The following is a 24,678-nucleotide window of genomic DNA, read 5'->3' as shown; positions in this document are numbered from 1 at the left end:
AACAGGCAACAACAGCAAGAAGAACAAAAGCGTTGTATGCAGTCAATCGAGCATTACTTCCTTGATGGTATCCTTGTAGAGTTACGAGTTAACATAGAATATACGAGTTTATGTACAAGCAGACATATGCACATGCACTTAAACACACATACACATGTATGTACAATATGTGTGCGCGCATGCGTTGCAAGCCAGTTAGAGCATTTGCAGCGCCTGCCTCGCAAGTAGAACTATTTTCAAACCGCTTTCGTTGTCACAGTTATTTGCGTTGATTTGTTTATTGAACTGCTTTTTAGCTTTTTTGCGCTGCACTTTTACCCAACCGCGTTGCAACGCATGCGCTGTGTGTGTGTATGCTGTGTATGAGGAAATGTAGCGGAACAAATCCGCAGTCAGCACTCAGCGAAGAGTTGGAGCAAAACTACAGCTGCTTCACACCAACATCCGCCGGGCAGCGCGTACATGCATGCATTTGCATGGCACAGACACACAGCTACAAAAATATACACACATATGCACACACATACACGCGTGGCAAGATTTTTGCATTTCCATTTCTATAGAATTTTCTCCATTCCCATAATTTATTGTATTTGCGCGGCTATTTCAACATTTGTTCAGCGCGAGCGCACATTGCCGACCAGGTTGCGGGCTCCTAATAGCCGCGAGGCTGTCGTCACAACTACCCGCACACCGCTCCCCAACCATTATTCTGGGATTGTGGCATTTTTGTTTTTTTTTTTGTTGTAGCTATCTTTCAGCTTCAGCGGTTGCCTAACATGACATTTGAACATTCGCGCACAACATTTGAGCAAACATGCGAGCGAAGACGTCGGTGACCACCAAAGGCGCGGACAAGGCGCGCAAATGCAATGCCATTTCCAACCAACTAAATGCCATTCTCTATTGTTTTTGCTGTTGTTGTGGTTGTTATTTTTCGCTACTCCATAAACGTACTTGTTTGTTGTCTTCTAATGTTCCCGCTTTGTGGTTAACTTTTGTGTATTTATTTGTTGTTGTCAGTGTTGCTGTGTGTCGCTGCTTTGGTTGTGGGTGTTACGGTGCAACAGTTGCCGTTGCCGTTGCCGCTGCTAATTTGCTTGTGTTCGGCAACGAGTTGGACAAACGCTTTTCTACACTACTTTTGTTTTCGTTGTCTCAGGCGCTTTGTTGTTGCTTTCGTATTTGCGCTTTTCCTGCTGCTTTCAACTGGTATTCGCGTTGTCGGGCAACGATGCACCCCGATGCGGGTCATGTTGACCATGTTGCAAGCAATTAGCGAAATTGTTCACAGCTGGTAATTTATGTGCAACAGCTGTAAGCATTAACTTCCTGTTAGTTGGCGTGCTGGTACCGCTAATCTGGTTAAATATAATTGTTGCTGTAATGTGTTGTTTAGGCGCTGACAGACTTTGCTTCTTCTTGCTTTAATCCAATTGGTACTAATTCGAGGTTAAATAGTCTCTCAACCTCTGACCTTTCCAATAGGACAACTATAATACAACAACTATAATATATATAGTCTACAATCTATAAGCTTTAATTTATAATCCATAATCTATAATTTATAATCTATAATCTGTAATATATAACCTATAATCTATTATCTATAATCTATAATCTATAACCTGTAATCGATAATCTGTAATCTATAATTTGTAATTTATAATGTATAATTTATAATCTGTAATCTATAACTTATAATCTATAATCTATTATCTATAATCTTTAATCGATAATCTATAAGCTGTAGTCGATAATCTGTAATCTATAATTTATAATATATAATTTATAATCAATATTCTTTAATCTGTAACCTATAATATATAATCTGTAATCTATAATCCATAATCTATAACCTATAATCTGTAACCTATAATCTATAATCCATCATCAATAATCTATAGTCTATAGTCTGTAATCCATAAACTATAATCCATAATCTATAATTTATAATATATAATTTATAATCTATAATCTATAATCTATAATCTATAATCTATAATCTATAATCTATAATCTATAATCTATAATCTATAATCTATAATCTATAATCTATAATCTATAATCTATAATCTATAATCTATAATCTATAATCTATAATCTATAATCTATAATCTGTAATCGATAATCTATAATAACTCCACTAAAAAATTAAATTCTTTAGAAAGCAAGGCGGATTTCAACTTTTATTCTCAACACCAAAGAAAAATATTTGCAGCACCCCAGTGCGATTGATTTTTCAAAGATCTCTTGAGCCTTTGCTATATTTATATTATAAATGCAAAGGGTCTAGCGTTAATATTATTATATAGTCACAAAATAAGTAGTAAAAGAAAAAACCTTGAAGCTTTTATATAGTTTGTCCCGCGAAATCTCCATATGAAAACGGAGTGCCGCTGATGCCGCCTCAACTTCTCTCCATCTCTTGCTGGGAGGCATAATTTAATAGAGATGCGCGCTGTCGCCGCACTTTAAATAACAAAGTACTACTATGTCGATAATCATATAAAATGTAGTTGAAACAAGCATGTAGCATGCCCCAAACAATGTTGCGTATTTATGTGGCACATATGCCTATATACACGCAGACATTATGATTTAAATATGCAAATAAATTTGTGCCAATTTTTTAACTTGTCTACTTTGCCTATCTATGATCGGAGCTTACTTCTATGCGTACTAGTACTTAGGGCTAGCGGCGAATAATTACTGCTGTGTATACAAACAACTATTAAAATGTAACTTAAAATTAATGGAAGTGAAGTGAAACCAAAAGTAATTTTAGTACAGAATGTAATGCAAAATGGTGAGGAGCTATTCTGAAGACAGAGTCTTGCTGTAAAATACCTCTGAGAGATCAACACACTTAAAGATCACCCCTCGGCTCAGAACTCTGGAATTTATATAAAAATAATTATATAATTGGTATAGTTGGAAGACATCGCTGCGATAATCACTGTGAGAGACACTGAAAATGCGAGCAGGTAGTTAAACCAGGTGAAGATTAGAGCACAAATGTACCTTAATACTAAAAAAACCGAGCAATTGCTGACAAATAAGCATATCCAGACTGTGAAATACTGGAGAACAACAACAGAGACACTAAGGACAACAAAGGCTGTCAACTCTCCGGGTGAAAGATTAGACTCCAGGTTTACCTCCAGATTTACCTTCAGTATATCGTCACCTGAAATGCAAAATAACGTAACAACATTTTCGGAAATTTACAGTGGCATGAATGAAACACGAAATAAAATCGAAATTGAGTGAAAAAAAATTTTAATATTGGTTAAAACTGGTTTATATCTGAGCGCAGAAACTGAAAATGTAGAACACATGTAATATTATGTATGTAATTTGAAGTAATGAAGCGTAATCAATAAGACACTCAATTTCGAATTTTTTGATGATACGTTATTTTGCATTTCAGGTGACGATATATACAAAAGAATAACTCTTGTCACAGGTGCTACTTCGGACTAAATATATGGTCCTGCTATATAGCGCAGAGAGATGGCCAATGACAACAGTTTATGATTTGGCGTTACGAGTTACTAAACTCTACTATAACGGCGTAAACGATGTCAACAAGAATAAAAGAGAAGAACATATACATACATATATAGACTCAATATTGTAATAGAAATTATTATCAAGTGGAAAAACGTTTTTGGATTAAATCAATTAATGTGTTAAACTAGAAATAAAACATAATTCTTAGAAAAACCCGCACATGCTCACACGTGCGTTAATAAATCAAATATTTTCAAAGAAATTTAATAAAGATGACGTTTTATATTTATTATTCATGTTTGCTCGCAAACGTATACAAATATTACCTCATTAATCATAGTGCAAATTAAATAAAAAATATTAAAAGCTGTAAGTTTTGTCATTTCCAGCCAAATGCAATTATCTTTGGAGTCACTGCGCTGTGAGTACCTTCACGTTGCACTTTTGGGTCATTGAGCAGATATCTGATTACATGCAGCTAATTATAGCGCATCGCTCATGTGGCAAAACGCGAAAACACATCACTGCCAAAGGCACAAAAACAAAAACAAAACACACACAAACACTGAAAAGGAGAGAATAATGATTGCATTAGAGAGAAAAAGGCAAAACTGTAAATAGCGAAGAAACACACAATGTTTATTTGTGTGTATGACATCACTTGATATTTCACATTCGCAATTTATATAAAAATATGTGTGTGTAGGTATACATGTTTATAGGCTTCACATCACCACGAAGTGTGTCAAAAGTGCGAGGCGCAACAGCAGCTCCGGCAGCCGCGCATGAAATCAATTTTAGCCGCCTCTAACGATAATTTCCGACGGCTTATCAATGAAAATTATGCGCATAAAAATCAACGAAATTGTGTGGGCAGCGTAAAGAATTACAGCAACAACAATAACAAAAAAAGAAATCAGCAACATTAGCGCTACAAAATGCTTTACAACAATACGTAAGCGCAATAAGCGATAAATGCCAGAGAAAGCTGTAAGCGTTCGTAAGCGTTTGCTGTCAGCGTTTAGCTCCAGCTCCGCCGTCATTCATTCTCGCTAACAACGGTTAATCATAGAGCCATAAAAACGTAAGCAACCAAATTGTCTGACAGCACTGTTCATGTGTGTGTTGTATGAATGTGTGTATGAAGGTTCTTATGAAGTCATTAGGTGGTAAGTAACTGTTCCGCTAAACACAGCAGGCCATGTACAGGCTTCACAGCGTATGGGGCCAATAGTAAATTACTTTTTTTGGCGTTCGATAGCCTGCGGCACGTTAACCCATTTTTGTTGTCGCTTTGTTGTAACCATGTTGTACGTAAGTTGCAAATTTAATTCAATTACCGGCAACATCAGTCGAACTCGCGTTTATTGTAATGTGAAGCGTGTGTTGAGTGGCTTAATGAGCACAAAATGTAGAGATAAATGTTTTGGGTGTTGAAAGATATGTAATACCCTCTTCAACACAAAAAGAAAAAAATTTAATTATGAAAGAATAAATTATTGATAGGAGTCAAGAAATTCCAATAAAAAAATGTAATGAAGCTTTGTGAATTTACCGTTCTTTTGGTTAAAATGGTCTCTTCTGATTTGGGGAAAATAGACTTCGCTGCAATATTTATACCAAGATGCTATGAGAAGGTCCAAAATGGCTAATCGTTAGGAACATCCGAACAACTTTTGCCGTTCCTATGAGAGTGGGGTCTACATAATCAGAATAGACCCGGATTTTTAATGGATCAAGGACTGTTAAACATTGCTCCTCCAAATTACTTGAAGGATGGTGCCTTTTGCTATAATAATAAAAAATATAGTCCTCTAGACTAAAGGAGATCTGTTGTATGGAGCTATACATTAATTATGGCAAAGAAAGTTCCACCGAAAAGCTAAATCATCACCGCGGAAGAAAATACTCACATATACAGAGTTTGTCCAGAAAGTATTGGGACTGAGTTGATTTAAAAAAATTTATTCACGGAAGGCATACTCCGGAGTAGCCTTGAGAGCCGAGGCGCATGCTGCTTGAATCCCCTCTGTCATCTTAAAATGCTTGCCTTTCATCGCCCTTTTCAGGCAAGGCAACACAAAAAGTCCGGGAGCCACATCTGGTCTGTAGGGCGGCTGATTGCCCCTTCGTTTGAATCTCTTGAGGGCTTCCAAGTAAAACTTGGCGTTGATGGTTTGTCCAGGAGGAAGACAAATTCATGGCGAACGGTGCCTTTGACGTCAAAAAGAACAACGAACATCGTTTTTCATGATCTTTACCAACGACCTATTCCCGGCCCTCTAAAAAGACCTGGGCCACACACCACTTCTTGCTAAACCAACAACTGGCTAAACGCTGAATTTTCGGCTTTCACCACTCACAGAAAGACGAAAATTTTTGTTCTGACTCTCCAAGTTCTCGGAGACTACTGACCAGCCGCTCGTTCGTTAACTAGGAATGCCCTCTACCGAATCCAGTCGGTGCGCGCACGTTCCGAAGTACAGTCGCGGCAGAAGAAAATCAGTCCTATTACTTTCCGGAAAACCCTGTGCATATTTGATGCAAGATCATACTGATGTTCCAAAGAGTGTATGTCGATTTTTTGCATCATTAAACCCGAACGAATAAGTCACCGAAAGGATCTGTTTTAGAACCTGACCGGTTGGACTTATTGGAGGCGAAACAAAAATCATTTAGTCAAGAATGTGATTTATCTCAAAAATGGAGAGGAAACCCCTTTTTATGAAACCAAAAGATCTGTGAAAGCTTCAAAGGTCTTGATTTAGAATTTATAGGAATATATACTTGTAAGCCGCAAAGCTGTACCAAAAGTTACTACTTAGGAACATAACAAGAGAAACTATGAAACAACAAAAACCAAACGAAGCTGAAACCAACGCCGAAGGTAAAAATAAAGTTACAGAGAGAACTACGAATAATGAGAACGAATTAAGAGAGTTGCCACAATACTGAAAAGTTTCAAATTTCTGTAGACTAAGCATGTAAACACTATAGAAAAAAGCACAAACAACCCAAAAAGGTCAGTTAAGAATAAAAAGAACTCTACAACAACTGCAACAGCAACACTTAAAGCCAACAAACCAGTACAAACAGTTGTTAGACACGCCAATCGCTTGATTGCCATTGAAAAACACAGCGCGTTGAGGAAAAAATACTAAACAACAACAACGACAATCAAAATAGCGAACTAGACATCGCCGACACCGATAACAATGAAAAGCGTGCGAATTTCTCACGAAAAATAAGCATGCAACAACAAAAGGCGAAGGCGCGGCGCAAACGCCAAAAGCGGGTGCGATAAGAAAGGCAGTGGACAAGCGGCAACTCCAACAATGGCTTAGAAATTACAGCTAGATTTAACACTGTGCCGCCAACACTTGCATACGTAGTTATTTTGCTGGCTCATTTTCTACCATTTCTCATTGTTTTGGCGGCAAACTTCGAAGCGGCAACAGCGCCGCCGCCACCTCAGCTACAACTCAAGTCAACAACAACACCAAGTACGAATATGTAGTTGTGTATGCAGGCAAGCGGCATGCCACAACGACGAAATTGACGGCGGCAACAAATAACGCTTGGCCAAAAAGGGTGGAAATGCTAGGCGGCAGATGCAACCAATGACTTTTGATGATTGTGGCGGTGGTGATCTGTCCTGGGTACGAGTATTAGCAAGTCTGGTCATTCGTCTTGTTCTACGAGCGTACACTGTGTTTCCTCATTGCAGTCAGCCATACCGTCACACACACAGATGTCCCTACGAAAAGTCGGCAACACTGATTTGTGCACATATTTATTGGTTGTGTGTGTTTGTGTTTGTTATGGTTGGTTTGCTGGGTGACTCGTCGGTTGCGCGCTTGATGGATATACGAGCGTCGCGCATGCAATCGGTTGTATGTTTGTATGCATGTTTTTATATGTATATATATATGCATATGTATATATGTAAGTATATATGAGTTTGTGTATATATCCTATCGAAAGTCTCACCATCTAACTGTCTATTAAAGTGCCTGAGTGGCATGTGGGTGTTGATGCGGTAATTTCGTGCTTTTTGCTGCTGTTTATTGTTGCTTCAACCTGCTTATGTTGTAGTTGGGAAATTATTTTAATACACTCTCACAACTAAAGTATACATACATATAATAAAAATAATAGTGTAGTAAAAGGGAAGCAGCATACACTTGCTTGAGCATTTTGCAGTTAAAAACAGCTCATCGATTTCGTAAAAAATAATAAAAAGTTATCGTGAAAAAATATAAAAAGAAAAAAATTAAAGATATAATATTAAAACATATAATTTGTGCTTTTGTATGTACATTTTTGCATAAACAGTTATTCTATATAATTTCCTTTAAAATTTTTTTCGGCGCTTTTTAACCTTTTGCCTCTTCTCTATCAATGTGGGCTTGCATGCTTCAATTGTTGCAATGAGCATTTGTCGTTTATTTGCGCTGAAAATCGGAGTGACATCTGTCAAGCCGATTAGGCACAGCTGCAAAATTTATATAGAATAGGAAACACATACAGTGTCGGATAAAACTCATTGGACTAACACGAGTCTCACGCATATTCCGTCATAACATTTTACCTAAATGCATTAGAAGAATATTTCTTTGCAAAAGAATGGTGGCAAATTCTATATTAAGAAAAAATCCATCGGCCGCCACCGCTTTGGTGTTTTTCTGACCGGTATGTAATTGCTTTTCAAACTTCTTCATGCCGGGCTTTCGATCCATCGTCATCGATTGGGCAATCGGGTTCACCATTTCTTGTAGACTGGAGAAGTGTTCCTTCCATAATTTTAGTACGCTCTAAGCATATGTCACTAGAGAACTTCTGGGGTTCTGGAAGACTATGCTCTGGTCTTAAAACTTTCAGTTTGTGGCCGCTTTTGCCATCTTCCTGGTCAATTGTGAATTTTATTCTAATAGAACTGCGCCGGCTTCACGACGAAGATCGAAACAATCCAATTTTTGATACTCTGTTCTGTTGTTAACCGTATTTCAATTAAGGAATTCTGCATTGACTTGCTATCAGAAGGAGCAAGGTCTGGTCTATAAGATTTTTGAGATAAAACTTTCTATCCGCTGTTTACCAAGTCATTTTGAACCGATGCTGTAACATGAGCTCGAGCACTATCATGATAAAAAATAATTGATTTGCGTTTAGTCTAACTTTTTGGGATGAACTCCAGCTCCTTTGGCGGATTTTGTTTTATATTTTCGTTCGAATAAAAACGAGCTCCACGGAGCGGCAATTCGGAAACAAGAAAAAATACACTGACCTAACTCTGGTGAATACGGTGGTTAATCAATGTTATTCATTGCGTGTTTGGCTTTAAATTTCGTCACAACTGTGGCTCATGGTACTCTTTTTAAAAACAAATTCACGTTTATAGGGACGAGTCGAGCAAAAACGCGTTTCATACCCAAAATATTCATCAAAATTATTCGAACGGAGAGATTTCGAGCTCTTTTGTCATCTCGTCAACACTTGCTGACGATTTTTAATTTAAGCCACTTATTCTTCACTTTTTTATTATTTTCATCAGTTGAAGAGGCCGAAGGTCGTTTAGATGTCTTTCAAGATCTTTCGACTGCCTTTGAAGGTTTTGTACCACATGTAGGCTCAAATTTTTGGGAAAACGAAAGCCTCTTCCAATGTTCGCAACGATTTCACAAACGAAATTTGGTTATAAATAAAAAATTTGACCAAAATCTTTGTTTGATATTTTTATCCTTTGTAAGAATGGCGATGCACTACCGAGGTGCATCGACTTAAGCAGCTGCTATTAAAAAGTGTTTGACGGATAGATTTTTAGTATCAAAACGGTCGAAGATTACAATGTGAATCCCTCCATTTAACTCAAACATTCTGCTTTCAAGTAATTTTTCTGCGTTTGAAACACTGAAGTAGGGTAGTCGTGGAACTTTTTATTAAAAATCCGCTTAATGAATTTATCTATTATCTGCTTCTGAAAAAACATGTTTCATTACTACTTGAAGTTCCGTAGATTTAATGAAAAGCGCTTAATCGAAAAATGGATTAAAAGGATTTTCAATTCTAGTAAACTACCACACACAGGATACTAAATAATTTTACGCCTGTCAACTAAAGCAGCATTTTAGCGTTTATGTATGAGCATCTGCTCACATCAAAGCATATAAATACACATCTGTATATATAGACAATACATAAATGGATATATCCGTCTATACTATATTCTCGTATATATAAATATTCTTGTAAGCAAATTCCCATTAAAGTACTTGAGCAGCGCAATCTGTGCACTCCGTTTAGATTAGCTTTAATAAAAAGGGTATTAATCTTTCACATAACAAACCATTGCGAATGTTATTAAATTGCAACAACAAGTAAGGTGTTACAAAAAAGCGCAGAGAATGAAAATATTAGCGCAGACGCTTTCACTTGGCTTTCAACACCATCAAAAGTTAATAACTTAATTATACGCTGAAATCATTTCAAACACACAACCATACAAAGTTATGTATGCTTAAGTATTGGTGTGACTAATCTAATGTATTGCTGTGCACACTTAGCTTTTGCAGAAATAACCCAGCGAGCAAAAGTATGAAATTAAACACGAAAAGCAGAAACAATTTTGGGTGGCTAGTGGTCGAAGTTGGCACACGGCTCCTTAGAATGTCTCCGCACCAAGTTTTGCTTGAATATCAGTTTTATTGTTTTTTCTTAATAAAAATGTGTATATTTGCTCACTGGGTTACTTTAAAATTCTTATACAGTCAGGCAAAATTTATAATGAATACAATAAAATAAAAATCATAATCCATTTCTATTCTAGCTTTTAGCAATTAAAAGGTGTAAAAAGCGCATTGCTGAAAGGCTTAATATTCTCATCAAGTCTTCTCACTTGCTGATGCCAATCAAAGTCTCTCGCCTTGCTATAAAACGAGTCGCCCTTAAGTTTTTAGGCCTTACATATTTGCGCCTTAAATGGGATTAGGCAGCACATAACTTGAGTGGAAAATTAGAGGAATAGTAAAAAAAATACTTAACCCTTTTGTGGTTAGTTGGGTCGGTATAACCTTGCGCTAGAAAAAATATTTATGAATTATTATTATAATGAAAGCTACACAACAAGTTTTCTGCACAAAATCGCTCAAAAGTGATTAAACCCTCTCAAGCCTGATTGTAGACGGTTCGGTGCGAAGCACGCAAGTTTTTCAGGTGGTTTGATAGGTAAAATGTTTAAGAATTAAATTTCTGAGATTACATAGTTTTTACAGAATCAAAGGAATTAAATCTGGCACACAATTGGAAACAGTTTTTTTTATATAGACTATTTCATCAAAGGCTAGGAAATCGCATAATAAGAAAGTAACACATTTTTGGTGTCAGGTTTTTAGTGATTTGGATACAAGGACCCACTATTTCTCAAAAGCCTTTCATATTATTAGACCTCGTATTTTTCTTTTGCCACTTATTTTTAATTTTGACTTTTGTCCAGCATTTACTACCTTATATTTTCTACCAAAAACTAACTGAATTTAAAAAAGCATTGTTTTAATTTTTTTTGAAAGGCTAAAGCTGCCTTATTTGTATTTAATCCCTAAAAAATATTTTTTTTTTTTATTTTCATTTATATATTTTTTTCATTTGCACTAAGAAAACTATGCGATATATTTTATTTCTTTATTAGCACTATTTTACTTTTAATGCTGCATGTAATTTTTAATGGCAATGCCACTCATAAATCAGCCTCAACGAAGTGCAATATGATACGCATTTTACACGTAACAGACCCTTGAGCCTAGTAGCTGCTTGCCTTTTGGCGTAGAGGAGGCGGCAGTCTCACTGTGTGTATACTAGGATACAATATATGGTATATATATATTTGTATTTGAGTATTTTCATATAGAAACATGTGCTGGGTAAAGCAGCGTTCTTCTTTGACGGGTGAGTTCTGGTGTAATTAGAACCAATTGCTGGTGTGTCACGCCACCATACAAAAGTTTAATAAAGCAGAAGCGGTTGTCACACATTAATAGTGAGACTATTACTAAAGAAAGTAGGAATTTTTCTATATTTAAGGTTCAAAAGTTGGATAGTTATTCTAACACGTACAAACAACGGTATATAATCAATTAAGGTTAAGTTACGCTGAAAAGTCTTCCAAGAGACACAATAAATTGCCGTTTTGGGAAAAAATTAACCAAATCAAGTTAGCAAAGTGCTTCCCAAAACATCATAGATTGAAGATTCGCTGACAGAAGATCAGAAAAGTGTGATAATTATGCCAGAACCTCGAACTGTACAGTCTACACTTATAATGCTGCCTTCAGATTATGCAGGATCCAGTAATTCTTCATCATACACAATGCGGTTTCTTGATCTTCTCCAGCAAATTTTTCAAATTTTTAGAGATATATATTTTTTTTAGTCACAGCACTCAATATTTTGAAAATTAAACCATTTTCTAACAAACTTTACAAATACAAAAAATTGCTAATAAAAGCAAAGCAGAGAGATAACAAGCATTGCAAGCTATATTTACAGTAATATTTCAAATTATAGCTAAAAAAAAACCTATTTGAACTACAGCTACAATACCCAATGATATCAGGCAGTAGATAGACATTATGTTTGGCAATAAATTACGGTGTCGTCTCCGTGCTCGCCACATAGGGAGTACAGTACGCCGCAGTGCAATGCACACATAGCCGCAAAACTAAATCTATATCATATACATACATATATTTTATATATATTCTATACATACAGCACATGCCCATCAAAACAGCTCAAGTACATATTTACTGCAATAATTGCCCGTGAGTAGGAAGCAAGATCACTGCTAAAGCACACACATATACACATACACAAACACATCTATTTATTTATGTTTTCCGATAGTTAGGGCGTCTGCCAGTCGCTTTGTAGGCGATATAAATCATTTGATTGGCAATAAGTTGCCGACAAAGTGTTACATTCCCACTGCCACTGCCAAGGCAACAATGGCAAATGAAGCTTGATTGTGTAGCATACTGCCGTGTACATCATGTGTGTGTATATGTTGGTGCATTAGAAGATTGAGCATTCAAGTGTTTTGTTTTAATTGCCAATATTTTAAAGTGATAAAGGTTGAATTAAACTCAATTTTTAGTGAAAAGTTGATGTGAATTGTGTTTCATATGTGAAAAATCTAGTTTGATACTTTTGATAGAAAGAAAATTCTTCAAAACAGTTTACGATCTAATGCATGGGTATCTAAATACGAGTATGGTTACCAAAAAGGCAGAGTGAAATTTATTAGCGAGAATGGTCGAGGCTAAAGGGAAGAGTAGGAGGTGAAGTTTTCTGGCGTGAGCTCTCCGTCAGCTCTAGTTTCATGCTATTAAACTACTGTAGCGTCTTTCAAGCGAAGGTGGCTGCCATCAAGGGTATACTGCTCCAAAATGTCGCCTCCTTTAGATGTGTGAAATAATCTTGTCACTTCCTTCGCTTTTGTACAGCTTTTGAGCTCGCTGAAATACTGTGACATTCTGGCGTAGCACCTTTGGATTGACTTTACTGAATTTATGGTAAGCACAGCAGGCGCTTCTTCGAAAATAGATGAGGATCTGGGAATCCACATTTTTCAACTCTATAGCAAATTTAAATTCAAATTTTAAGCATAATCCGAAGAACTCTGAATGGTATTGAAAAGACTTAAGCTACGAACTTGCTCTCAACGTGAACGAATGAAAATCAATAAAAGACTTAAGTGACAAACTTGGTTTGCGTTTTCTTCATCATAGTCATGGAATATTTGCATTATATGTATATATTTTCTCAAGAAGAGTTTACACTGCTTTGGTATGACATCAGAGAGAGAGAGAGAGAGATTTTAGGACTCTCACAGTGATATACTGACTATATGCCATAAGAAAGAATCCCTAATGAAAATAGTAGTATTTACAAATATATTAGACATAACGGTATTCAGACTTAAAGGTCTCTCGTTACTTGAAAAAGTTTAAGTGTAAACAGAGAGTAGGAAAAGTGAAAAAATCGCAGTGAGCGAGTACTTACTACAGCAAAGAAAAGGTCTTACCTCAAGCTGTCGAATACAACACGATGCGTAAATATTATTACAGTTAGCTTAACAGCGTTTTAAAAGCAAACAAACAAAGCACACATGCATATACACATACAAGCTTTTTTTTGTTTTCAAAGTCTCGTATTTCAAACAGACGCCGCGCGTAAGGCGATTCATGTCTGAGCAAACAAACGAGTAGGAAATAATCTACATACACACGTATACGAGTATATGTAAATATGTACATAAGTGCGTATGTAAGACAAATTATGCTTGTAATTGGGTATTTGTGCTAGTGTGATTACGTTCCGCCGGCTTGCATTGCTGTCGGCGTACAAGCCGTAATCACCATTTCACCGTTTGATGAGTTTTCAATTTCAATACGCGGCGTTGCGAAAAAGCACACACGCAGACTGCTAAGCAGAAGTTGTGAGGCGTTCAGCTTGCTGCTGGTAGGTTAGCAGTGCGTAGCGGTAGTTATGCGTAGAAATGAGCAAGTCAGTCTGACGCCAGCACAGTGGCAGGCAGTGTGGATGGCCGCGGAGGCAAGGCATGCAAATAAACGCCGCTAATGGGTGGCTACCTCCACACTGGCGGCCTACTCGCTCGTTGTGCGCAATTGGTTAACTGTTAATTGTGCTATTCACTGCTGCCGTTGCTGCTCTTGCTGTTTGCTGTTGTTGCTGCTGCAGCCGCCAATTAAGTTTATGTACCGTTCTGCAACTGCTGAGGTGCGCTTGTGCGCCTTGTTCTTGCCTATAGCTGCTGTCTGCACTTGAAGATGCCTTGCGATAATTGATTTTCCATTTTTTCACCATTTACATGACTTTTAACAGCGGCGGTGGTGGCGACGGCGCTGCAACAACACTTCTTGCGGCCTAAAGGTAAACATATTTTCCCATTTGTTGTTGGAAAAAATGCCGCAATACTTCCTGTTTCATGACCAGCGGCCATTTTTATGGCAGCGTAAAATTTTTCCATTACGCAGCGCTTAAAAATTTACTGTGTGTTCATAAAATATTTAATAATTTTTGCAATATTCCCGCATAGAATATGTTGTGTACTTACAGCGCGCGTTTGGTAGTTATGAGACGCACTGCTGCTTGATTGTTTATAATTTGATAATTATTTTAAACGCCGCGTTTTTCATAAACATAAATATTTTATTTGCGGAAAATATTGTCTTAATTAATTGTGATGGCTCATTGACGCTAGTAAAATGTTAAATGTTTTAAGCGTTTAAGAAAAATGTGAGGTAAATCCAATTAACTTTAGTTCCGCAGTGAAAATGAGTCGATACAAAAAAAAATTGGGAGGCTGTAAAATTTTTTTGCGAGGCTGTAAAAGAAGCATTTTCTGATTAAAGTGGTGGGAGAAGGTCTCTAATTGGCTCAAGTGTATACCCTTTTTTCCTTTTAATTTTCTAATCTAATTTTTTTAATCTAAAATCAATGCACTGGCAGTTTTAGTATTTAAATCTTTAGTGTCGTAAAAGATTAAGGGATTGCCTCCGAAAACTCCACTGATTTTCGATATTTTTTTAATGTTGAAATTAACAAATCGATTCGGTTTTTTATAAACAAATACATTCATGACGAATACAAAACGATTTTATTTTAATAAAGAATATTTATTATAGTGCATACTATTCGATAATGCAACAAAAAATCGATTCCTCGAAAATTTTACACTGAGGCGATCCTTTGAAAGAATTAGATAGCCAAATTTGAGTTAAAAAAACACTTAACTTGAGACTTAAAGAAGTTTTTCTTATTCAGCGACCCGAAAATATTAATTAAAAACTTGAAAAGCTGTTAAGTTGGCTGCATCAAAGCTACAATACTCTTCACAGGTTCAATTAACCAGAACTTTACTTTGATAGATCAGTTTGTATGGCAAATTTCTTTTGATCGATCAGTTTGTATAGGGATCCGATATAGAAAAATTTCTTAAAATATTGCCCTTTTGTTTTAGAAAATGCTCTATGTAAAATTTCTTGAAGATATTTCTTAAATTAAAACAGCTTTCCTTACAAGCACTTTGCTCAAATTGTATTGTAGCTATATGCTACAGTGATATGATATTCACAGTTCCCACGAACGACTAGGTTCTTGTGTAGAAATAAAGCAGTAAAAAATTTCAGATCGATATCTTAAACACTGAGAGTTCGGGTATATAGAGAGATGCAGAGGGACAGACAAACGGACTTAAGCTAAATCGACATCATTCGTAATGCTGATCATTTATATATTAGGTCTACAACTTTGCTTCCGCCGTTTTTTGTTTTTTGTAAATTTAAGGCTTTATTGTCGGTCCAAAAGTGTTTTCCTTATTCCCTCAAAAAGCAATGCTTAATTAACACACGAAATGCTTTATGATCCATTTTTTTGTAAACTAACACAAGTTGCTTTACAAAAATTCTATATTTTTTTAATACCTAATAGAAATCATATAGATGGTAGTAGTAGAGTAATAGTATTATCTATGTATGTGTCAGACTCAGTAAAGCGTGGACGGGTTCTCAGCCGCACTTTTCTTGGAATTTAAAAAGAAAAGCAAAATTTCCCGCAAATGTCAAGAATTCGGCTCAAAAATTGACATTTTCTGTTAAGAATAAGTTTGGGATGCAAATAGATCTCTACAAATATTTTGTTGGGTTAATGTTGACACAAATGTCCAAGACCGATATAAAACGATTTAATCGACCAGTGCTTGACCCTAGAGACATCTATTGGAAAACGTCGGAAGCAAAGTTGTAAATATATTTGACAGGGTCTCCGATTTTTCCTTCTCAGTGATATATGTACATTTCGTTGCAAAGTTTTTGCTCAGGGTATAAAAATAAAAAGATATTTTTGGGGTGATGTTTTTTTAAGGTTTGCCCAGTTCGTGCTTTAGCTATCTTGAAATACTTACTTTTAATAAAATTTGAAAATAATTGCTTATATGTATACCTCCTACAATTTTTAATTTCAGCAGGATATTTGTACGAGGTTTGACAATTAAGTAATGAGACTGATTTTATTGCCGCGCTTGTGGTAAACCTGTGACCTTGAAGATCCCTTTCTCTTTTTCCGGCATCGCTCCCCTCTCCATTGATATATGTAAGATCGCTTTAGCTTGTTAGTTCGCCTGCTCTTAGTCATGCCATTATGTCTCTAATGCATCTAGAACTGCTGATAGCACTGTTAACACGCCCTCACTCATTATAATAGCTCTGTCTCTATTGTTGACAATTCACATCGAAATAATTCCAGCAAACTCAAAGGTATTTAAAGCTATTTACATGGTGTAATATAACCTTGGCCTTGCCTAAGAAAATTAATTAACAGCTTATAAGATAAATCCTCATATTAAGCGCCTTTACGAATCGATTATCAATTACTTGGGGTTACTACATAACTTATAATATTTATTTAATTATGCAATAAAGCTTTGTATGGATTATTTTGTTAATAGAAATATATAAGTATATACAGATGCATATAAAGGTATTGCTTATAACAAGTTCTAGTTAGTGTCTTGGCACACACACATACACATGTAGCGTCTATAGCTGCCACAATACACACTTAGTGCTTCTACTTAGTTGCAGAAAATTAAATGGATGCAACAAACTGCATACTGGCAAATAAATTAAAAAGCACACACATACAAGCACACACACACAGATGCACCCGCGTAGCTGCAACTATGCAAATGAATTTCGTTTTTTACTTTTATTTTTATTTCTGCCTTATCCGCCGTAATGAAATAATTCAAATTAGCAGAGGCAGCCACGGCAAGTGGCAGTAGCTGCAGTTCGCATTAGAATTCACAAACATCGGCAGACGAGCTAGCAAGCTGGTAGCAGCTTAGTTTGCATACAAGCTTTGTGGTGGCAGCAACTTTTTTGATTTATTTTTTAGCTTTTTATGCATTTTTTGCTTGTCCCTTTTGTAATTAGAAAATGCTGTGTGCCTTAGACGATTGTGCAACTTGATGCGCACTTAGTTAGTTACTTAGACACACACACATACATATTTACGCTCTAGCGCTTAGTTAGTAAGCTAGTGCCTTCTTCATTGCACTGATTTGCATTGCACGATTCTCAACTTAATTTAACATAAAGTAAACAACAGCAGTTAACAAGTCGAAAAAGATGTTGCCTGGCAGAGTAAGACTCTGAGTAGCAACAATAAGAATAATAACAACAACAACAATAGTAACAGTACCTGCATAAATTAGGAAGCGCTGGAGCGTATTTGTTGCTAAGGTTTTTCTATTACACTTGCTGAGGGGTCAAGATTGGACTAGGACTAGTGCTATTGAAATGGGTCCCAGATCATTGCGTGTCTTAGATCAGATACTTTCATTGGCTATTCTTGAAAGTAGCAGAACTTTATTTTTATTGTTCAATTTGCATAGCATATAGTGCTCCGACCTCGACAATTTATTCGGAGATTTCCTAAAGACATTCTTAAAGACATCTGTTAAAAATAAAAAGCTTTCCATTCCGATCACTCAGTTTATGTGGTAGCTATATGTTATAGTAATTTAATATCTGCGGTTCCGGCAAATAAGTAGCTTCTTGGTGAGAAGAAGACATGTCGAACTAGTTTGCGCATTTATCGACAGACGGACTGATGGGGAGACATACGGATACGACTAAATCGGCTTGGCTCGTCATACTGATCACTTATATAATATACACATTTACGAAAATTTTCAATATTTTATTATCCTTTAAATTGACTGAAATTGGCAATTCGCAGAAGCATGGTTCTTGGATCCATCTGCATGAAGTGGGATCACATCCCCTTCATTCCACCCAGCAAGCTCCTAAAAATGTTCGGAGTGCTGGACCTTTGTGACCATATGTGATATAGGAGAGGGCCTAGAGGACATAGGTTGCTAGTTCAAAACCTCAACCTCCATTAAAACCTCAATTCTGTCCGACAAGAACAGGATATTGATATATCATGGGACCCTAACGGTCTGAAGAACTTACTTTAGAGTTCTTTCTCAACTTCTGATATTACGACATGCCCATAAAGTAGGTCCAGAATCCTTTTTTCTGTGATCAAATGACTCTTTTGCTCAGAATATTTTATTGGACTAAGTATCCAGACTTTGGATGTCTAAATATTGAATAAAATACGATTATTCTTCCTCTTCTATGAAATTTTCCGACAGGTCGAAGTTTTGAGATTTCAACCTGTAGAAAGCTGTCACGTTCTCTTACGCTTGTTGTTGTTATTTTGAATTTATTTGAGGTTGTTCCCTTCAGCACTTTTTGCCTACAACACACATTCTACGAGGAACAACGACATTGCATGTCGACTAAATCAGAAGCCGAAAATTTAAGTCTCTAACTGCAGCCAAATTGCAATTCGTTAGACGACAGAAAGCAACAACAAAAAGTAACAACGAGCAAAAAAGCAATATCTTTCCACTTACTTTGCACTTCCTGCATAAAATGAGGCCCTTAGAACAAGATTGTGAACAGAGACATCACAGGCAGTTGCACAACCGCCTAACTGACTGGCAGTGTTGTTGTTGTAATCTGCATGCAATTTCAATGGCAGGCATGCTAAATTAGATGCACACACTCTGGAGTGGCATTTGAGGAAATGAAGAAATTCAGCTGTCGTGTCAAAGGATGGCAAACAGGAGGAGGCTAAAATGCTTGAGTATGAAAAAATTGCAAAACGAAGAAAAAAAATTAAATAAAAAAAAAAGAAATAAAAAAGTAATACTAGAAAAGAATTGCAACAAGTAAAGCCAGGCGCTACTGAAAAGTACGGTTAGTTACATCTCAAGTGCAACCGTTTGTAATGATGTTGTTGGCTCCTTGCGCCCATTACTTGCTACTGCTTTGCCACAGATTGCCGCAAATTTTTGCTTCTGTGGCGCATTTAAGGTTTGTTTATTGTTGTGTAACTTGTAAATTGGCGCACATGAAGCCTGCACGCTTACGCCGGCGCATACTGTAGGCCGCCGAGTAATTGTCTGTTTGAGTTATGCACACGCACCGCAATAAATTCAACTGCTGCTCGAGAAGTTGCCATCTTACTGATGTCTTTTGCACTGCTTGCAGCTTTTTTGTATTATTTTTCTAACTTTTTTCGGCCTTAGCCGACCTCAAACTTGGTCTTGTGCCAGCGGCCGTTCTGCAGGTGCTCAAATGCGCTGCGCATGTGCGGCGGCGCACACATTTCGCATGTTTAACAGTCATTGTTCTAATTGCAAATAGGTCGCTTTTGTTAGCAGCGCAGCCAAGTTTGCATGCCACAGTCCTATCAGCGTGCGCCCATCTAACTAGTCTACCTAGTTGACTCCCTTCCACAGCGTTTCTGGAAGATTATCTAACATTGTTTGCCGCCGTTGCCGCAGTGCTGCTGGTGCCCAACTTGCTACCATTTCTTTTACGAACAACTAACTGCTTGGGCTTTAAATACCTGCCAACTGCAGCAATCTGCTGCGGATTGATGGCTAGATGCCATGAAAATCGGACAAGATAATCTCCGGCTGTTACGCCCTATGATGAGCTGCCACAAAATACGGGAGGCAAATGAAAATAGAGATAGCCGCACTCCAAACAACCTAAGCATCTAATTTTCTGCTGAAAATTCGCATGCGCTGCTATGCATGCGGTTAAGTGTGTGTGTGCATGTGTGCCTTAGTTTGAATTTCTTGAGAAATTCATTCCATTATGGCGATAAGTGCTATTTGCTTACTGCAGCACTCGCAATACGGAAATGAACTTGTTGTTGGGAAGCTATCTTTAAATATAGCGCATAATTTGGGCTCTGCTTTGAGTGGTTCTGACACGCGCGAACTTCATTACTAGCAGCCATTTTGGTTGGGAGCGTTGTGGTGGGAAAGTGTAACAAAAGCTGGTTCATACAAGTGACTATGTTTTTGCTAAACGTGGGCAAAAGTTTAGATTCCTTAACGTGTATACGTGTCGCGTAGCCAGGATTAACGCCTCGAAAGATTAAGCTGTGGTGGGGTTGGAAACAAATCATCGACTTTAAGCTGCTCCAGCCTGGTCGAACGATTGAAGCAACCACTAAAAAAAACGGATAGAAAGGGGCCTCGTTTTCCATCAGAACAACGCAAGACCACACATATCTTTGGTGATTCGGCAAAAACTGGGAGAGCTTGGCTGGGAAGTTTTGCCACATCCACCATATAGCTCTGACTTTGCACTATAGGACTATCAAATGCTTCGGTCAACGCGCAACTCTCTTAATGGAGTAAAGTTATCTTCAAGAGGCGTCTGTGAAAATTTCTTGTCACAGTTTTTCGCCGAGAAATCAGAAAATTTTACACTGATGGAACAATGTCTCTATCGGAAAAATGGCAAAAAGTGGTTGACCAAAAAGGTACATATTTGGCTCATTAATGTTTATTTGAGCTTGAAACTAAACTTGAAGTTTGATTAGAAATACGAAAATACTTTTTCGACAGCCCAATATTTCCTTGGATTTTTTTATTTGAATGGTTCTTGGCTTTTTAGGAGTAGTATCCAAAATAATTAAACAGCTTCTCTTTTGTACGAGATCATTCATTTCATGCCCAGCTGTCTATAATAAGCTACCCTAATGTCAAAACAAGACTTTAAAGAGGTTCCAAACAAATTTTTTACAAAAGTAGTAACTTGTTGAAAACGGATGTGGTTGTACCAGCACAAATAAAGTCAGCGAAGTTCTCTAGTTTCGAAAATTATCACCATGTGTATTTATGTGTCTTTAGATTTATATTCCTTAATCAGATAATGGAAGTACATAAAGCAATTCCTCATAACAAGGAAAAAAAGCCAACTCGTTCAAAACAATTGCTCTTAAAGAGATAAGTACCCATTCTGAGATTACTAAAGGTCTTTAATTTCAACAAAATGAAAATTAAAATAAGTGAATTTCATTTTAACATATCTTAGGGTTTTAGATTATTAATTTTTAATGCAATAGCGTAAACTTGACCCAGTACTTGACCTTGTACCAAAGCCAACACAGTTTTTGATCCAAAAAATATATAACTAAATATATATATTAACCTCACAAGGGCAATATGCTCATATTTATAAAAACACTTATATTTTCATACACATATAAGTATAAAATAATACACCAACTCTCAAACGCCTGCCATCGCCATCATTCACACATTTGGCCGACACATTGCCTGGCAGTCGAGTACCGATTTCAGTTGTTAGAAGAAAATAATAATCTTCCCAATAAGTCATTGAGAATCGTGCTACAACCAATTATGGTGACATATACAACAACAACAATAATAATAATAACTGCAACAAAAGGCTAGAGCATCAATAACAACAGCACACCATTAATGATTGCCAAAGCGAAGTTTCCAATAGTTTAGTCAACAAACGTGTTTACGAGCACACAATAAGCACATATGAATACCTGGCAGGCGCATATATGTGCATAAGCGCAGTACAACTACCAGCAGTGCCTTCATATGTCGCATGTTGCCCACAATCTAACGACAGACAGGCAGCCAACCAGCCGACAAACGCCGACAGCAAAAGCGACAACAGCAAACCTTAAAAAGGTGACACATTGTGCTAACACAGCACACCACACATTCACACCAATACACATACGCACATTGTTGCCAACCGATCAAGGCACAATGTTGCATGCAACACGACCAAGACGTGCCATGATAAATTATGCCTATAAAGTGAAATTTTGTGCCTTCCTTTCATTTTGTCTCTTCTAACACTTTGCCACTTAGCTTATGGCAGCGCACTTGTTGTTGTTGTTGTTGCTATTATTACGAGCATTATTATTAGGCCGCTGTTTGCTGGCAAATTCGTCGACAAGTGCTGTTAAGATAAATTGCGAGGCAAAACTGCCAAACACCGACGCCGCCACATGCAACCAACACTCAGCGCTATGCTTGCGGCAACTCATGCGGGTTGCTGTGTGGCAGGCAGCGTCGTTGGAAAGTTGGCTGGTTGGCACTGGTTGACTAGGCGACGGCAATCGTTGGGCAGTCAACGACAGGATAGACAGCAGGACAATGTTGATTGTTAGTTCGCAGCCATGCTTCCCATGTGTCTACTAAGCGGCTTTTTCTTCTTTTCTTTTAGTTTTTTGTCTTTACTTTTAATTTCTCTTTTGCATAACGACAGAATTTCTCATACATTACTGGTGCTTTGATTTCCATTCATGTCGTTAGTGAACGCTGTGCGCGAAGGCAGGTGTGTGCTTATGATAAGGAGCCCGTGCTTGTTTGTTATGGCAAAGCTGACCTTCCAACCACGCGCGTGGCCTTCATCGCATCGCAATGAGCCGACAACGATTATCGAACGAACCTTATGGCAATGGTCAGATATTCATAAAAAATATTGTGTGTATAGCTGATTATTATGACAGCATCATAATGTTTGAATGAATGGGCTGTGAGCTAAACATTAAATACTGATTGCCATATAATTTATAAAAAATATGAAATTCTAATTATTTAACTCTAAATATAAAGTACTAAATACTACTACGTGAAGAATATAGCAAAAATCTCTGGGGGCTTGGCTATAAAATAATACAAAAAAAAAACTCAGCGCTCGAGCAAAGCCAACTGACTAACCGCTGCCAAAATGAATCAGTTTGTAAACGCGCTCCTCCCCACACTCGAAAAAAGGGCTAGTGATCGGGAACATACTCTAAGATATCCACAAATCCCCCGTTTAAGCCTCGAAGAGCTGCAACCAGCCACTGGCAAGCTCAAGGTCAACAAATCACCCGGCTCAGGCGGGATCTCAGCAGAAATCCTGAAAAAAGCTGCTGCTAAGCGACTATTGAATATGTACAACACCTGCCTTGAAGCCGGAATATTCCTTGAGCCCTGAGAAAAGCAACGGCTGGTGCTAATTAGTAAGAGAAAAGGAGATCTCTACTTGCTATCAGCACACCGTCAACTATGCATGCTTGACACAGCGAGAAAGCTCTATGAAAGGCTACTTATACCCAGACACGAAGCGGCCATAAACGAAGTTGGAGGACTGTCCCCTAGATAACATAGCTTTAGACCCGGCAGATCAACTACAGTATGTGTAAAATGCGTCATGAAAAGCGTAGAAGCCGCAAAGCGTAGATAAATATAAAATAATAGTGTTGCTGGCGACTTGAGATGTTCGAAACGCCTTCAATAGCGCTATTTCTTAATCTCTACCGTTTTTAGATAGTTTTCAGAAATATAAAAAACTTTTTCTCCCAGCAATGGCAAAATATTATATTTAGAGACCTTTTGTTAACAATATTTTTGAACACGCTTGCCACAAGCTGGCAACATCTTCAATTCCACCGTGGTAGGGCCACAAAACGAAAATATGATTGTAATTGCAAACCCTTTTCTTTTACCATGTTTAAAAGCGAAATTGTAATCAAACATTTTTAGCATGCAATCTGCATGCACGAAGAACTGATTATAATCTTCCGCTGACGCTGAGAGGAAAGGAAGAAATTCCAGTGGCCATTTGCATGCGCATACACACACATACGAGTGTCGGCTGAAAGCTTACGAAACTATGCAAATTTTAAAATTTAATAAGGCAAACATGCTGTATATGAGCTGAAAAGGCTTCTGTAAATATGAGCTGAAAAGGCTTCTGCCGCACGCTGGTAGCAGTTGCAGCAAATGGTCGCATGCAATATGTGGCATGTGGTGGGGCACAACAGGCAGCCAAGGCAGTCGAGACGGTTGCGGGAGAAATAATAACGCATGCATTATGAGCTGCTCATTGTCATTTATGCAAATTGAACATGAATAAATAAGTGGTAACAGAGTTATGAATACTTTAATATATACTTACATATATACAGAGGGAACAAGATAGCTTGGTATATCTACGGGCATGTATATTTACCCGAAAGGAAAGAAAAATGTACACTCTTCACCAGCTAGCAATCCTAAAATTTTTTTGTAGACATGAAAGTAATCGCTGTAAACATTTTGCAAGAAACGACAGAGAAAGTGTAGTACTTTCACAGACTTGGAGGTAGAGGTAATCAATTAGTTTCGATATTTTGTCAAAAGTTCTTCACCGTTGGAGGAAGGACCAAAGCTTGTCTACCCGTGCCTTATTA

Source organism: Bactrocera dorsalis, chromosome 1 (assembly GCF_023373825.1).
Source record: "Bactrocera dorsalis isolate Fly_Bdor chromosome 1, ASM2337382v1, whole genome shotgun sequence".
Classification (NCBI taxonomy): domain Eukaryota; kingdom Metazoa; phylum Arthropoda; class Insecta; order Diptera; family Tephritidae; genus Bactrocera; species Bactrocera dorsalis.
This window is presented reverse-complemented; position numbering follows the sequence as displayed.